General features: G+C 43.3%; 1 protein-coding gene across 1 annotated transcript in view; it reads left to right on the plus strand.

Moving 5' to 3' along the window:
* LOC146182067 (pyrokinin-1 receptor-like) overlaps window positions 1-17,834 on the plus strand; it is a 356,768-nt gene that overhangs the window by 172,465 nt on the left and 166,469 nt on the right. The window lies entirely within an intron of this gene.

Consider the following 17,834-nt stretch of genomic DNA (forward strand, 5'->3'; position numbering starts at 1 on the left):
TATCTAAGGTGTCATTCCCCATGATATTGTTGGAACCATTAGTTGGAACATAACCAGAGCCATCAGAACAATGCATTCCAATCTTTTGATCTAATGGCTCGAGTTACCAGGGGCACTCCAGCCAAATCCACTCCAATTGCCATGCAATTTGAAGTCTGGCTCCGGTTCTTCAGTGTATGATGACATATGCCTCGCAATCGTTTAGTTTGCCGAAGTGACAGACGCGATGAAACGATTATGCGTGATAACGCTACCTGGGAAATTAAAACGTTGATATGTGAAAACTGGTCTCGAGAAACGTCACGTGCGCATGATACTGTCAAGAGTATCGTGAAACTAAATGTATTGGAAACTTCATCTCAGTGATCTGAACTGGTTGCACTAGTTGCAGTGCAACAGCTAGCTATCCCTAGTTTCAACTCCAAAGAATTTACCCCGAGGTATATTATGTCGTCATATCCAAGACCCTGAATAGAGATATAGTTTTCTTTTTACATGGAATAAATGTATAGAGCTAAAAAGATATGCAATGAATTATATCTTTTGATTCCAGAAGCTATAGGCGACCTTTGCTGAAGTTGTGAGGTGTCCTGCCTCAGCTTATAGCCATGAGCGTGCCACCTATGCCGAAGTCATGCGTGGCCTGTGTCAGCCAAACTCGCAACTTCGAGGGAAGCTAGGAGAGGACAGTTATCATATAAATGATCTCATGTGACAATTCAAGATGCGGTCTTAGTTTTTAGTCATCCTGTTGAAACACATCAGCGAAGGTTTCTTACAGGAGAATACTGACGACGCGGTGTCTGTGCGGAGAACGCCCCCATCTAAACACCTACTCTGCGGGATTTCCACTTGACCACCGTGCATGGAGGACAAAGGGTCGTTCGTAAGACAAGGAGATGAGGCTCGAAAGGTTGGTGTGTCACAGCCGTCTAACGATGTGAACAGCCACCGACGTCCGTAGAAACAACCGGTGCCTTGAAGGTGACACAGGACCCAGTCGGCACACCTCCTCTACGAAACACTTTCTTCAGGATCTGTACACAGTGTACACGGTATACAGTGTACACAGCACAATATTTGAAGACCGTTTAAAGGTTGTTCGATGCGCGATTTAGTTTCCATGTTTGTGTACAATTCTTACACATTACAGTGGTAGCACACACACACACACACACACACACACACACACACACACACACACACACACACACACACACACACACACACACACACACACACACACACACACACACACACACACACACACACACACACACACACACACACACACACACACACACACACACACACACACACACATATATATATATATTTTGTTTTTCACTTGGAACCATTTCTTTTTTTGAATAGACCGTTTCTTCCATCACGTTTTCTTTTCAAAGCCATTTGTCTAGCGACCTTTGTTTTTTCAGCCGAAAATTTTCTTGTCTTTCTCTACGCACCTTTCTTTTAATTTCGATCGGCATAGTGTCGGAGTCTCAACCTAAATCCCAGATTTGCGAGCGCGGGCGTCCGATACATCAATGTAGGACAATGCATCAGCAGTGGGATTGCTACCCAAATGCTAATCTTTATTCTCCTCTCATACTATTGCGTCGTCAAAAAATAGCGAAGATCACTAAATAAGCAGTTAATTCTTTAAGTGGGCTGCTGTTGTATTCGTTCCCACGCGTTCCTGCCATTCAGCACTGGAAATGGTGCTGGCATGCAGGAGCTGTGTCAGTTTCATTTGGAATAATTCATATCACAGAAGTCAGAGCCGCTCCTTCGCAAATGACCCCAAGGGAAAACCAGTGCGCTCCGGACGCCGAAAACAAGCCGAGATTGGAAACGATCGTTCTGCGTATCCCAGCCGGCCAGTAGTAGCGAACAGCACGCTCTTTCGCTCGCTTGCGTGCTTGAGGCGTACGAGCCAACGTTTGTACGAGCTCGCGTTTTCCGCGCGCCATGATGCATCGTATCGTGGGTGAAAGGGTGGAGAACGGTGGAAAGGCAGTGCAGTCGAAGGGGGTGCCGTCGCCTCTTGGGAGCCGAAGATAAACGCGCTGTGCACAAAGGGCGGAGGATTATGTAGGCTTAATGCCCGCAGGGATTAGCGCCACCGAACGAGGCGTTCTTTGCTCGCCGCCACGGGATAAACAGCGTGCGTTAGTCTTCCCTCCCTGACCGATAAGTACCTCGCACGCGCCTGGGTCAGAAAGTAACCCCGTTTTCGCTTTTCTCCGGATCCGGACTACCGCGAATACCCGCCTATTGGGCCTACCGAGTAGTGCGCGGGAGGTTGTTTGTCAAAGTACAACAGAAAAGTTTCAACAATGCGTTGCATTAATGCGGCCTTTTTAGACATCCATAAGTATACCATTCACAGAGCTGACCGATACAATGACAGTGCTTATTTAGAGAAGTATGACTTTTAAAAGCCGAGAGTTTTAATAAAGGACATCTAGAGTCTTTGTTGCACAACGTAGTAAAGAAGTATTTTAGGTTCATTGTTTTCAACGTAATCGCAAAACCTAAAACGCAAAACTTATTGTGATTTGGGTTGAAAGGGTGATGGGAATGGAAGACACCAATAGGTGTCATAATAGTTCGCTTGGACTTCGTGGGACCCACCACTCATTTCAGGGCATTTCCTTTGAGTTTAGGATTGTCGACAGTCGGCTAGGGCTTCTCCATCGATCACAGATCTATCATTTCTTGATGTAAGTGCAAAACGCTTATTTCCTGCTTTAGTTATGACTGATAAAAACTGAGTTCATTCCGAGACGCCCGTACAACGCAACGCATTTCTTTTACCTCCATCAGTGTCTGCCACATTGTCGCACTGTACGCGGGCTTCTGCGGTATTCGTAATGGGATGGAGGCGAGGGGCGCAGCGGCATCGCGAAAGCTGACCCAGATCTTCCTTTTCATCTAGAACTGCGCTCTCTCGTCTTTTCTCGGGCCGGCAGTCTGCCGACAGAGCATTTTCGTAATAATTGATAACTTATAAAGTGTCACATAGCGCGGAGATCAGAGTCTGTTTTTTTGCTCCTCTAAGCGTTGTGCAAACCTGGCGCTTGCTCGCTCATCGTTCGCTGTCCCCAATTGTCGGCTCACCTGAGACATATGCAGATCAGTTATGAATGTCGCTTTTCACTATGGATGGAAGAGCGACAGCGAATGGAAGAATGTGCCGTGTATGTATAAGATTCATTTTTCTAATTTATTTCAAGGGCTAAATTTTGCAAGTTTTTAAAATAACCGAAATGAATAAACATTTACCACATATCAAACACCTAGGCGTTCATCATCATCAGCCTGACAATACCCACTGCAGGGCGAACGCCTCTCCCATATTTCTCCAATTAACCCGGTTCTGTGCTAGCTGCATCCACTTGACCCCTGCGAACTTCTTAACCTCATCCGGCCACTTAACTTTCTGCCGCTCCCTGCTACGCTTTCCTTCCCTTGGAATCCAGTTTGTTACCCTAAGCGACCATCGGTTATCCTCTCTTCGCACTACATGTCCTGCCCATGCCCTTTTCTTCTTCTCAATTTCCACTAGAATGTCAGTAACTTGAGTTATTTTTCTTACCCACTCTGCACGCTTTCTATCTCTTAATGTTACCCCTACCATTTTCCTTCCCATAGCCCTCTGAGTTGTCCTCAACTTAAGTAGAACCCTCTTGGTTAGCCTCCACGCTTCAGGCGTTCATTGGAACATAATAACTTCCTTGCTTGTACGAAATCTTTAGGGATATTCACCGACGTTCACACATGTCACCGACATCGATACACACTAGATATTGATGACGAGATAGTTTGCATTATATGTCATTACACGTTATTCCTTGAAGGACTCGCTGTGTTGCATAACAACTTGCGACATGTATTTTTTTTTCTTCTTGAGATAAGATTTTAGTGTTAGTGTCTGTTGTCAGAAAACTAAGGATTATTGCTCTAAATGGCTGCATTTTGTGACTAGGGCATAGTGACTGTTGGTTCATAACAGAGATTGCGTTTGAACCTGGCGGTTTGTTCTTACGAGTAATCTCTCCGTTGTTAGAAAGCAATAGGCCGTTCTCCTGCAGTACTTTAGGTTGCAGCGAATAGTAATGAAAGGGTTTATGTAAAAAATAATTGGTGGGTTAATTTAAAATGCTCCTAATGAAAACATATACGCGGTTATTTGTCATTGAATATTTGTTTCTAAGCGCCGCTAGTCCACCCCCCCCCCCCCCTCTCTCTCTCTCTCTCGTTTCTTCCCGTTCCGTCAGCGCGACGTTGGGATCCTTTAAGCAGATGGGCTACTAACACGCAGCACTGCCTAACAGAAGAAGTTGCGAGAAGAATTCTGTTGCTAAGCCATGAATGAACGGATTTAATAAATACTAAAATAAATCAACTTATTCTCACCAAAAGCGTACTACGTTTTGCAGTTATCACTGCTTCACTCAAGAAAGCAATGAAATGTCATAAATTGGATAACTTTAAAATGATAAAACAGGTTATGTTGATGAACGGTTGCATATAAAAAAGTATTGCTCATTAAACGTTTCGCATTTAAGTTAAGCATCCCATGCTTGCAGATATATAGTAGTGCTTTCAGGTAGTAAATATTTTGCACAGCACGCCAAGCCGAATATGGCGTCTGGAATAAACCTGATGTTCTCGTCTGCTTCTTTTGAAACCTCTGAGCGCGGATGCCATAAATAGTAGCCGTACCACAGATTTGCTTTAATGCTAACGATTTCACTTATTCTTCTACGTTAATATCTAAAAAGCAATATATACCGCCTATCCATTCAGAAATTTGATTCCCGATCTAAAAAGAAGAAACATATGTGTATATTTAGCTCTTAAAGAATAAAAAAAAAAATTCGGAGAGTTTAAGACGTAGCTCGATAAAAATGCGGACAAAACAAACCGGCTAGTTTCATATCTTTGAACGCAGATGACGCTCATTCTGCACTGTCGGAAATGATCAATCACATTCCTCCTGAGAACATAATCTAAGCTTTAGAGGCAAACAGAGACCGCAAGGCGAGCTTTTTTTTTTTTTTTTTTTTTTTCATTTCATACGGCAAGACCACGTGGAACAAAACAACTTTTTCCTCTGCTGCCAATTGTCGATCCAGTTCCCCTAAATGTCACAACAGTCTCAACCACTCTGAAGTTCGGGCTACTCTACGAGATTAGAAAATTTTGTTTTGTGCTGCACAGAACATAGTTTCAAACAGAACATTTATTAAGTTTGTTTCTCTCTGTAGCTTTGTCGTACACAATGATGTGAAAGAAGACACTGAACTTGTTCGCCCTCTTTCGTGTACCAGGAAAGACAAGTTGATTTCGTCAGAGACATGGCAATTTGTACCCAACTTCCTGCCTTCCTACTTAAGGCACCCTTGACGTTATTTATTATATTTATACTAATGGACAGACCACTGGACATTCCACATTGGCACTTTGCAAACTTTAGTGAATGCCAAGCACAATATAGTTTGTTTTAAATATAATATATCATAGACCCATCGAAAACAAAATGCAGAAAATCTATGTTGTCACAATAGAATGTCTGTAGCCGTTCTTGACACTCAGCCTGTATTAAAAGCTTTAATGTCTGTAGCAAACACCAGAATTTATGTGCAGTTACAACAGAAAAGTGCTGTATAAAAAAACTACAGAACTACAGAAAGTACTGCAGAAGTATACAAAAACGTCTTATGTTAAAGCAGAACTGCAGAATGTTTTCCATAATTTTTCACGCACTTTTGTACTATTTATTGACTGAGACAGGCTGAAAGACTTTGTGCTCCAGAATCGCTTTCATCTCTTTTTATTCCTTTTATTCATTTTTGGCGCGAACTCATTCGAGTGGTAACGCAGTGACCTTGTCAACAAAGGTATTGCTTCATTGCAGTCATTAGCGGGGAGCCATGTTTGCGCACGGTTCGCTGCCTTTAGCGACGCATAAAACCGGTGATACAAAACACGTGACCTGCGAAACAAAGGAACGCTCCATTTGCATCCCAGGACTTCTGACAGATAAAGATGCTCTTGGCCGCACGCCATATGTGTTTAGGATACCCATAAACACCCGTGCGATCGTTAAAGGGAAGGGGAGAGGGCGGCAGGCGATACGTCTTCGGTCGAAATGAGTCGGAATCAATGCCGGGGCGCTTGCACGTTTCTAAGGGCTTCCGCTCGAAGAAATCCCCTTCCCGAACGCAATCCTTGGCCTAGGAGCGAAAACCGAATTTGTGAAATAAAGCGCGTGCCCTACTGTGAAATTGAATTTAGTTTGGCCCCAACGAAATATTCACTGAATGGGCTTGTAATGCGGACAAATAATCCATGAAAGCTGTGCCTTTGAGCCCTTTATCGTGAGTATTTGAGACACAAAAATAAAGACCTTCCGTGTGGTTCTGTCGAGTTACCTTGATTATGTTTTGTTCCAGTCAAAACTGAATGAAAAATTTTATATTTCGGTGCAAATAAGCAGAACGTTTGGTGAGAAAATCAAACAACTTTTAAGAGAAAGGAAAAAAAAAAAACGGCACAATCGGAAAAAAAAAGAGAGTGGAAGCATTAGAGTTATATTTGCCACGATAGTGTGGCCGTGGTTGGAGAAGTATATTGCTGATTGAAGATCGCTGGAAATAGCCTTTTTCTAATGACGAAACAAATTTGACTGATAATAATAACAATGACAACCATGGTAACTAATATATAAAACGAGCAATAACGTTTGTTGTTGAGGTGAGCAAATGGAAAGTAAGCTAAAGAATGAAAACAGAAGTTGTCTATAATATGACATGGCCGAAGCCACTGCTGCGTGAAGACACAAAAGAGAAGAGAAGTTGTAGCCTAAGGTGCAAGGCAATAATTATTTTCCTCCTACGTTAAAGAAATATCTATTTGTCAGCTGGAATGATGGGGTACATTTGTTTGTTCTTGAACATCTTTTTACTAGGTTGAAACAATGACACCAGAAACGATCTTAACACTTCGAGGACCAACAGATTCCACGCTTGACTTTCTTCTTTTTTAAGCACAACGTGTCGCGATATATTCGCTTCCCTGCAAAAGTTTTCGCTCGCTCCTGTTACGATGTGACAGCTCCGTATACTTGGTGTGTGTAAGTTGTCAACACATCAGACACTGCTGTAACCTGCTCAAAACCGGAAATCCGACAACAAGAAAACCCAAGAATGTTGCAAACTCAGACCCTTGAATGTGCGCCGCTTGTTCTTGTTAAACATGACAGCTCAGAGACCCAACCAATGCCTCAGTGAGGACCTAGTTCTCTTTAAGAAATAAGATTCTCATTTTTATTCTCAACTGCTTCAAACACCCTGAAATCTGAATCAATTTATGCGACTCCACAAGAGCAGTGATAGCGCCACGGTGAAATAAAGAAAAGAGAATCCATTGAGTCAAGGTCGAATAAGAAGTTACGAGCAGTGACAAAAAGAAAGCAAAAAATAGGAAAGCTGCAGCGGAAGGTCAAGTTCTCTCTCAAGTTTCTGACGTGAGCCACCTCACTCCTGCTGCAGGAGGGAGACGGTAATGAGTTCTGCACAGACATCGGCGCCTATTCTTTCCGATTGAGCGGGTAGCTGGCAGAGCTCGTTAACTCGCTCAATTAGAACGAGACCCGCGGCGCAATCAAAGACGAGCGAGATGGGTCGTGTTCTCCACCTACCTACGAACTTCTAGGACAGAGATAAAAAGGCTCTGAGGTCTATACAACGCGTGAGCTAGTCATGTGAAGAGAGACGAGACCTGATCTTGACTCTTGCTGGAAAAAAAGGCATGTTCTTTGTTTCCGGCTCTACCCTACTGCATCCCTTGTGCAGAAAAGACATTTAGAGGTGAGCGATAATGAACGAGAAAAGATCGGCGAGCGTCCCCGAAGTATTCCGTTGCTGATCTGCACTACACGAAAAAAGCAGCAATTACCGGTTTCCTTGCCAGAGGGCTAAGTTCCGAGCGATAGGTCGCAACAGCACGAAAGTATACAGGATGGGAAACAACGAGATACACTTGAGTCGAATTAGAAGTGAATTTTGCTCAGAGCAAGTAGCACCTTGAAAGTGCCTAGGCTAGTCGTGCTGATATTTTTATCATACGATAAGTATGAAATGTAAACAACAATAAACCTCAAAATTCAGAGAGCTTAAAGAGAGATACAATGTTTAGAATGAAACTATAACGTAAAGGTATTCCTCCATCAAGAAGGAAATACGATGGTGTCGGGGCACTGAAAAACAGCTTTAAAAAATCATACATTAAACAGCATTGAAATCATAACTAACAATTCTGCTCAATGAACTGATCTATAAGTACAGTTCCGACCGAAATATTACGGAGCATGCTTGTGGCGTTTAAAAATATTTCACGCATCCCGTAGAGAAAGTATGATGGTTACTCGGATCCGTACGTGAGCGTACCAGCGGCATGTGCTACCTTATATATATGGTACCGCCTGATATTCGATAGGTGACGCATAACAAAAATTTTCTAGCCGAGGCGTGGTTTCTAATATTATGGATTGGACTGTACACTAAGTTTGTATCGTTTGTACTTTTGTGAGAAAACTTTGCAAGACAATTTAAAAGAAAAAAAAATGACATTGTTTTTTTAGCTGTATAACCTTCAAGAAAACAGTAGTTGTATAAGCACGCATTTAGTCTTTTTGTCACTTTCTTTGGAATTCATTTGAGTGCCCAACTACGTGTCTGGTCTGTGACGCTTTCTCCTCAAAGCTATCTTTCCATCTTGAAGACAGTAAAAACTGAAGGATAGCCCTAATTTTAGGCTCGAGCCACAAACATCGTTATAAACGTCACTTTTGAGAAATGTTTACCCTTTGGAGCTAGCGAAACTACTACAAATGTTTGATGCAGCACGCAAGCCGCGAATCTAATACAGGTTTATTCTGACTTTGTGAAAGACCCAGAATGGCGCTTACGCAATACTAATGTGAAAGTGCAAATCTTACATCGCGCTCTTTCCAGTGGTTGCCAGTTAAGTTCAGTCGTCCAGTCGTGTCCGACTCTTCGTAACCCTATAAACCATATCACGCCACGCTTTCCGGTCCCTCACTATCTTCCTAACATCACATAACTTCATCTGCAGCGCCCCTCGAGGATGCCATCTAACCACCGCGTTCGCTGCCTACCCCTTCTCCGGTGACCCTCAACCTTTCCCAACATCAAATCTTTCTCCAGTGACTCCTCTCTTCTCATCAGATGACCAAAGTAGCTGAGCTTTAACTTTAGAATTTGACCCTCCAATGAGCAGTCAGGGTTTATGGTCGACGATATCGACTAATTTGATCTTCTGGCCGTCCAAAGAACTCTCAAGAGTCTCCGCCAGCACCACAATTCAAACGCGTCAATTCTTCGGCGGTCAGCCTTCTTCACAGTCCAACTCTCGCATCCATACATCCCAACTGGAAATACTATAGCACGAGTTATACGCATCTTGGTTGGCAGTCTAATGTCTCTGCTCTTTACTAGGCGGTCAAGGCTAGCCATGGCTCTCTTTCCCAGAAACAGGCGTCTCCTAATTTCATGGCTGATTCGTTAATGGAAGACCGCGGAGCCGACAATGCTTACCATCGAGTTATTTAATTAGCGTTTCTACAGACCACGAATTATTAGAGTCACAAATAAGGGGAATTCGTACCTGTGCCAAATATTAGGAATGATTAATTAAAGCAATCTGCCTTTAAGGTAATTTCAAATACGAGAGCTTAACAAGTGATATAATGTAGGAAAATTTTAACTTCAAGAAAACTTGACGGTTCCTTGAAACATAAATATAAAGCTGAAATAAAACACGATAGCCTCGCTCTAAAGAGAGTTGTATTCCAATGATAACCATGTTAGCAGTTACGGTTTCACACTTTTGACAGAGAAGGCTTCATCGCTTACTTGGGTCTGCAAAATCCGCAGCACATGTAAATATTTTTCACCATTGACTCTGTGACGCAGTGACCTCAATGCGCTCAACGAAAATAACCTTCAGCTTTCAAGGGTTAATGTAATTTGTCTTTTTTGTTACAAAAGCAACACTACGACAGCCAAAGCGAGACCTAGGGTTGCCGCAGCTACGCCGTGAAGAGGCGTAGCTACGGTCTCCTGATAAATAAAAAAAAAATCAGCCTGCCATGAATGACTTTTGAATACACGTTGCCCCTATGCCACGGGCAGGAGCTGCCAACTCGGGTCTCTCCTTTCATATGGGAGAGTGATATCAGAATTAGCCTGTCAGAACCGTTTGCATTCTCGTTACACCTACGACCAGCAGGCACGCGTATACGGCTTGGTTGAAGCGTGACTTTATATGTGGGCTGGTAGCTTACGCTCTCGCGTCATAGTCTTAAAGGATGAGCTTGAGTGTCCCCAATAATGTAGCACCTCACACTGATAGGGCGTGATAAACACAGTGTTGTGATAAACAAAAAATTTTGCTCTTTTTTTTTTTGTTTTAGCTGCCGCTTTTCGTGTCCAGGAATGTGTAGGCTGTAGCACGTCCACTTCCTCACATATCCTGAGCGTGTAGTAAAACCAGCGATTTTAAAGTCTGAGAGGCTGGTTACGAGCATAGAGTTTCTTACTCTTACCTAGAGGGAAAGCTGTGCTACCATCTATGGTAGTTTACATGGAGTTTTCAGACGACCAGTTTAGCAACCATGGGCGCTCAAAGCATCATGGGCCGGAGAGCTACCGAGTGCATAACCACAACTTTTGGCCAAAAGTAATGCAAAGGTAAACGTTGTTCTACTGTAAATAATGTCCTAACATTCAATATCACCTCTGAGAATACAGTTGGACTTCATTTCTACGCTGTGAATTCATTTGCTTTTTTCATGCCGGCAAACCATTTCTTACGCTTGGTTCAAAATTTTGAAATATCTGAGCCCCATTCGTAGTTACAACTGACAACTGGTCTTGCTGGAGTAGTTTCATTTATGGAATAACCAGCACAAAAAACGCACACAACGGAGAACATGGAATGGGAATTTGTGTTTCTAGATGGGCATTATCAGTGATCACAAGTTCAGTTCGTGCTTTTTTGTGTGTGCTTTGCTTCTCGCTTGCGTACATCTGGACAACTTTAATATGCCATATTACTGCATTAAATATTTCATCCGCGAGACAGCGCCGTGTTTGTATGTTTTCTCTTTGTCCGTGTTTTTTGTGATTGTTATTTAAAAATGAATATTCGCAAAGGCAAAATTTTGCTGCCACGAAGCATTTATCTCAATGTTCTCATGATAACTTTAATAAGCAATCGGCCACGTCCGAAGCCGGGGAAAGCATGTAATGTCTTCCAGTGCGGTCCATTGTGAGCGCACTTCGCCGCTTTCGTTTGCGCCGCAAAGGAGGTCAAGGCGTCACAGGATTGTGAACCTTGCTGGGGATAATGCTATGATTTGCATGTAACGCTACCAGCAATCTTGAGGTGCATGCGGCAAACCATACATTACCAGTCGTGCTGAAAATGTTTTAAACTCAGTCTGTAATTTTTATGCCAAATTAAGACATTTAAAAACAAAATTTGGTTTGCCTTTTGAAAGAACCGTCAAACTAAATTTTTATGGCCTGTCAACAGTTATCCTCTTGCCCGTCTGTCATGACCCTAAATCAGAAATTACATGTGTGAACTGCGAAGATAACAGATGCACAGAGCGTAGTGATAGCGGCTTATTTTATGATTTTGATTTTGTTTGGTTTGGTTTACATGACTTAACGCAACAAAATGACTCGGGCTATGAAGGACGCCGCAGTGCAGAGCTCCTGAACTTTCGAGCATCTGTGGTTCTTTAAGGTGCACTGACATTGCAGCACATGGGCGCCTTGCTCTTCGCCTCCATAGAAAGCGGCCGCCGTGTGCAAGGACGGCAAATCTGATCACTGATGACGTTTGGTTCCTAAATGAACATTCGAGCGGTTCACAGTCACTGTCCTTTGATCGTGTCGAGCTGTGAAGTACATTAACAGCTTTTCGCAAACGACTATTAATTAAGAATCGTTATTGAAAATAAAACAGTAAAAAATGAAAACAAAATTGCCATTTCTTTCCCTTTTACTATACTCAATGCATTTGCAAAAGCAATGTGGTACACTTAAGCTCCGCCCTTATGGGTAAGACGCGACAGCGTATGTTGCCAGCCCACATATAAAACCCAGGTTTAACGAAGCTCTATGAACGTGGCCTAAGGGTAACGTGAACGCAAGCGTCCTGGCAGGCTCATTCTGATATCACCCTCCAATATGAAAGGAGAGTCCCGAGTTGGCAGCTCTTCTCAAACGTAATGTCAGGCAACTCTGCATCCGATTAGTGCTCGGCGATATTAGCTGCCAGCTCTCACCTGACACAGCCTAAGCCCGTGATTTTACGCTCATAACGCTAACTCCGGTGGACGGCCGCCGTCACTGGATTTTCGGTAAACGGAGCCTTGAATGCTATCCCGTTAAAATCTAGCTTCCTTAAAGGTTATCACGCCTAGCGACATCTTCCTAGCTTTACAAGTCTGGTACCGTGACATTTATTCTCAACTGCCGAACCTCATATGTGGTAGTAGTGTGCATTGAGGTCTTGGAAAAGTTGTTTTCCTTTAAGAATTTTCTCTTGGCAAAAGTATTCCATGTCTGCAAAAAGCAGAAGAAACTTTTCCGCATAGCACATCCGATTCTGCCTGTGAAGAGTGCACTCCCTCGCTAAGACTCATTATGAGGCGAAGCCAGCTCTAAAGAAAAGCAACGGACACGAAAAAAAGACAGTTATTAAACTCGGTTACATCGATAACTCTTAAAAAAACCATAGTCCACTCGTGTTGGTCAATTTTATGGTGACCTGGGCCAAATGATTCAGATAACAGCACAGTGCAAAATTGAGTGAGAAAAAGTAAAAGCACTCTATTTTTTTTTTTTTTCATTAGTAAAGGTGATTTAAGTGAAGGAGTTCGCCAATTTCTCAAGAAAGGTGCTGCAGAATAAAAAGGTAACATTAACATGAGGATATATTTGTAAATATATTTCGAGCTTTATATTTTTCACTACTGCACTCGATTTATACTTGAATTCCTAGGGCAATGTCTCCTTCATTAACGAGCCGATCTCGTCGGTCAGTTCAGTCGTTCTCACGAGTCAACACCACTTTAATGAAGAATTTATTTCCATCAATAGCACCACTATAAGAATAGTTGATGTGATACTTACAGTTTCGTATAACAGTCTACGAGCAATTGACCTGCAGCAGTAGCACGTGGAGTTCGCGGCACGAATTAACTGATGGCGTTCAGGAAGGCTGTCGCCTAGTAATTGCAGATCGAGATCCGGCACCAGCAACCAAACCTCGCCACTGCACCCCCCCCCCCCCCCCCACCCCCCTCGCAGTGCGCATGCGCTAATTTGTTCCGACGCGGCAGGCAATCACGTAACTGTCCGGCACCAGACATCTGGCAAGCTCAGGAAATCAGCACAAGCGCAGCGGCTCTACCGCGGGCCGTGCTGTGGTATATGCTCTTTATTGCTCAGCCAATCTTTTACAGCAATAGCTGTTCCTGTCGTGAGACCCGTTTCCTGAGCACCCTACCTGGGTCAATGCGTCGCACTGATTGGCCGGAAATGAATGACATTACGAATGACGTCGTGGCAACGCGGCATGCTTACTGGTAAAATTGAATTGATTTGACCAATTGCTCGCTTGCTATAAATACATGCCAATAGCCAACTTCTAAAGTTAACGAATCAAAGCGCGGAAGGCGGGATGTCCAGGATTTTACGCTGTTCATCCATTTCAGCCTCTCTGATATGGATGGATTTGAGTGGATGGCAAAGAGAATGTGTGCTAAACTGCGTATCCAAATATTTGGAATTATAAAGCACTCAATAGCGCATTAGCATTTCGGACCACTCGTTCCACATCTGAAATTTGCAAGGCTATATGTTCACTCTTTTTCACTTGGGTTCACCACAAGACATTTACCACAAACACAAATGTCAAAGCAGTACTTTTTTTTTTCAGTTCCCCATAAACCTAAGGAATTTCAGTCGATATTGCTGTGTACTCTGTCTCTTGTTTCAGAACCGCTGCTAGGTTTAAGAAATTTAGTGCACAGTGCACTTTAGATCAATGTTGCCGGTTCGACGAACTGACGCGATATCGGTAACTTTGCTCTGAGAGAAATTAGGTGACATTCAAGCGCTGAAATTTAAGTATGTATGAAAAATAAATTCCCAGAGGTCTAAAAATAAATTGAAAACCGCAAAACAAATTCCTTCAGTTGTTGTTGTTGTTGTGGCTGTAGGAAGAAGGAAAAAAAATGCACGGGCCTGTTACTGGTTCTGTAGCTGAGCCACCTCCGCTGCCTCGTGCAGACAGAAGAGAAAGTAGAGAAGAAAGAAAAGGAAGACGAAGAGAAAGACGCGCGCTGCCACAACAGCCGTCGTCCACCATCGAAGGGGTGGCGGGTGCAATGACGGCCTACAACAGATAACAGTTATGTGGCAGGCTAGCCCCCGCCGCTAGCGGTGGCTAGCCCCAGCCTCATCAGGGGAGACCCATTCATCCATTCATTCAGTCCGAAGCCGCTCTCTATATGCCCCCAAAACAGATAGCACAGGTTAGAACAGTAAACCTGGACTTCTTATTTGCATCAAAGTCACTGAACTTCTTGGTAATTATGTAGCTCATCATCATAATTTCTCTCTTTTTGACACTGCGCTTCACAACTGTATATGTTTAAAAGACTTCTGTGAATAGTTTGACCTTGGTAAGGTGCGTTGAAAAAGGTCAGTGTCCTCAATGAAAGCCTTACTTCACTAATGACTACCTGTCATTCTCCTCGTTTTCATCTAACAAGAATGACAATCACTTAAAGCTGGAGCTTTTAGATAAAACGTTTCTTTTTACGTTTCTGCCATGCTTCCAGAGAGGCAGAGTGCCGGCAGTGCAGGTTTCTCTGTTTTGTTTTACCATAAAAAAGACAGTTTTTTGAAGAAGAAGATGTACAAGAGTGAGCAAGGATGCGCCATGAACATCCACTCAGCCTTATTAAAACTGAGCGCTCTAAATTCGCGAGACACTGATTTCGCAAAGCGCAGCTCCAAATAATCAGGAATAGAGGCCATACTAAAATCCTTGCGCCAATTTTAGCTTTCTCTTGATCAGAGCCATTTCTACTGGGAAATTTTCTCTTTCAACGAGCATGCTGGGAATTGCGAGTTTATTTTGAAAATGAAAGCCAATGTCAAAGACCACAATTTTCCGACTGAGTGTCAGGAACAATACAAATCAGTCTAGAACTAATTATGTCGTTATACGGGAAAACTCATCCGGTCCCTACACTGAGGCTCGCCTCGGCAAAACTCTTCGTTGGCTCAATGCAATAACTCTGCAGTTTATTATTGCTACAAACTACGCAAGCACCAATGTCAACGCCAACAAGGAAAGCCACTCGCTCCAACAAACCCTCTTTCGCAGCAGTTCATGCATGGTTATGCATGGTTATGGTTCCAAGGGAAGGAAAGCGTAGCAGGGGGCGGCAGAAAGTTATGTGGGCGGATGAGGTTAAGAAGTTCGCAGGGGTCAAGTGGATGCAGCTAGCACAGAACCGGGTTAAGTGGAGAAATATGGAAGAGGCCTTCGCCCTGCAGTGGGTATAGTCAGGCTGATGGCAATGATGATGATGATGATGATGTGAATGTGAGTATGAACCCCAGCCGCGTATGAACCCTACTTTCGAAGAAATGTTGAATTCTTCTTTACCCTAGCATCGCCATTCTTGTGCGCAAAGTCTCCTGTGCGCGTGTTTCGCAACTTCGGTCATGAATGTGCTTGCCATTTTATATTTCCTTCTTAGTCCTCTTCCTAAGGTTTTGTTTTTCTCACCTTTGCTTACTTCACCTAGGCGACGCAATACTGTTGTTTAGTTGCGATACTCTGAGAGCAGTTACTACAAGCAAGTACACGTCATTCTACTCTGATCATCAAGTAAACCCAGCTCTCTCACCTCACCCGACGGCAGAACCTTTTTAGATTTAAAAAAAAGCAAGAAGCGTTTTTGGAATAAGTTTCAAGAAGAGAACGAAAAGAAAAAACAAAGTAATGAAGTATGAAAGAAAGCTATCTACTATTTATCGTTTGATCCCATCGACCGCAGACGCTCGCCACTTCCCGCAGTGCAGCAGGCATTGTTGCGCAAAGGCGCACGCGTCGAAGCAGTTGATTGCGACGCCAAGGTGCTGCCAGCGATGGCCATTTATCAATGAGCAGGCCTGAACAGGCGCGAGCTTTCAAATGAGGAATAAAAATAAATCAAATGCGACTAGGCCAATGCAAACTGCAACCGCACCGTTGCAATGGCGTTTGCGAAGCATTCCACGAGGCGTTCAGCACCGGCATTCCGCGTGGCGAAATGTAGGCGCCGGCTGCTGGCCACGGTCTTATCCTCCCGCGTTCGCCATTGATGCTCTCTGGCGCGCCTACAAAGCGGCCGCGGCTTTGAAATTCAAATCACGAATTTCGACAATCGTCGTCCGCGCGCGGCATGACTTCTCACGCTTCGAGCAAAGGGAACTAACCGAGTGAAAATGCAGAGGACAAAAAATTACTAACATGAACAATGTTTCGAAGCATTGAGGGCTAACGGCTTTGCTACATGTGCTTCGGCTACAAAGTTGCAGTCATCACAAGAAAGAACAAAAAAAAAAAAAATAAACGTAAAGAGAAGACAAATGGTTGTCAACAATATACGCATAGCTCTGAATGAGTTTTTTACTCCTTTTCCTGCTCTGGCCTGAAAATGCGCGAGCTTTCACATTTATATAAAGGCCCTGGGACGCTTTGTACACGACGAAGCTTAGTTCCTATTTGATTCTTGTGCATTCGCCTTGTTCAGTCGCAGGAAGTCAGTCAGTAACTTCTGATAATGGCCTGGAGAATTGCCGTTTTATGGTTGTCTGGCCACGTGTAACTTTAGGGGCTACCTTCTTTGTCATGAAATACGCACTATTTTCCGCACGTGTCCCTTCATATTCGGACCGAATCCAATATATGCTTAGTGAAGCTTAGAGCCAGAATGCGCTACCCTTTGTTCATATGTTCAAAAAAAAAAAAAAACATTTTTTCTTTTTGCAGTGACCGCATCTTCTCATGCATGTCGCAATGTGCCGAAAATCGTATTCTGATTCTAGCTAGAGACACGCTTGAACGGATTCAGTCTGAAACGATGGGTTACAGCTCTGAAGAAATCAATGAAGCGATATCTATTCTATCCTGCTACGAGCCTTTTATAAAGCGGCTATGATGATTCGATGCAGAGATATCAGCCCAAAGATGTAACAAGCTTATAACCCTGCCAGGAAAGGCTCAGAGGCGCTCCGAAAAAAAAAAAAAAAAAAACTTAAAGTGAAAAAATATGGATATAAAATTCTTTTTTTTTTTCTTGAGATCGAATAGCATTTTACATCCAAAAGCTTTCACAGTATTCGGATGCGCTCTTTGCACGTTATTCTCCTTTGCAACATTTGCCGATTTAAACAACAGTTTGTATATTTCTCTTAATGCTGTCAAGACGAAGACGTACGCTTTACATGAGCAGCCGTTTTCGCTCTAATGCAACCTCCAAGCGCTCCACCGAAGTGCGACAGCATTTCTTTAATCAATAGAAGATACGCTATCGACGCACCAGCTCTTCCTAAAATTAATTCTGCTCTTCGGGAATGGCAACACAGCTACGAAAACTCGGAGGAGACAAGAGAAGGGGTTGAAAACCTCCTGTAGCAATTCCAACATTCCTGCTACGTTCA

This window comes from Amblyomma maculatum, chromosome 8 (genome assembly GCF_055883805.1).
Source record: "Amblyomma maculatum isolate TAMU_Amacu chromosome 8, ASM5588380v1, whole genome shotgun sequence".
In the NCBI taxonomy this organism is placed as follows: domain Eukaryota; kingdom Metazoa; phylum Arthropoda; class Arachnida; order Ixodida; family Ixodidae; genus Amblyomma; species Amblyomma maculatum.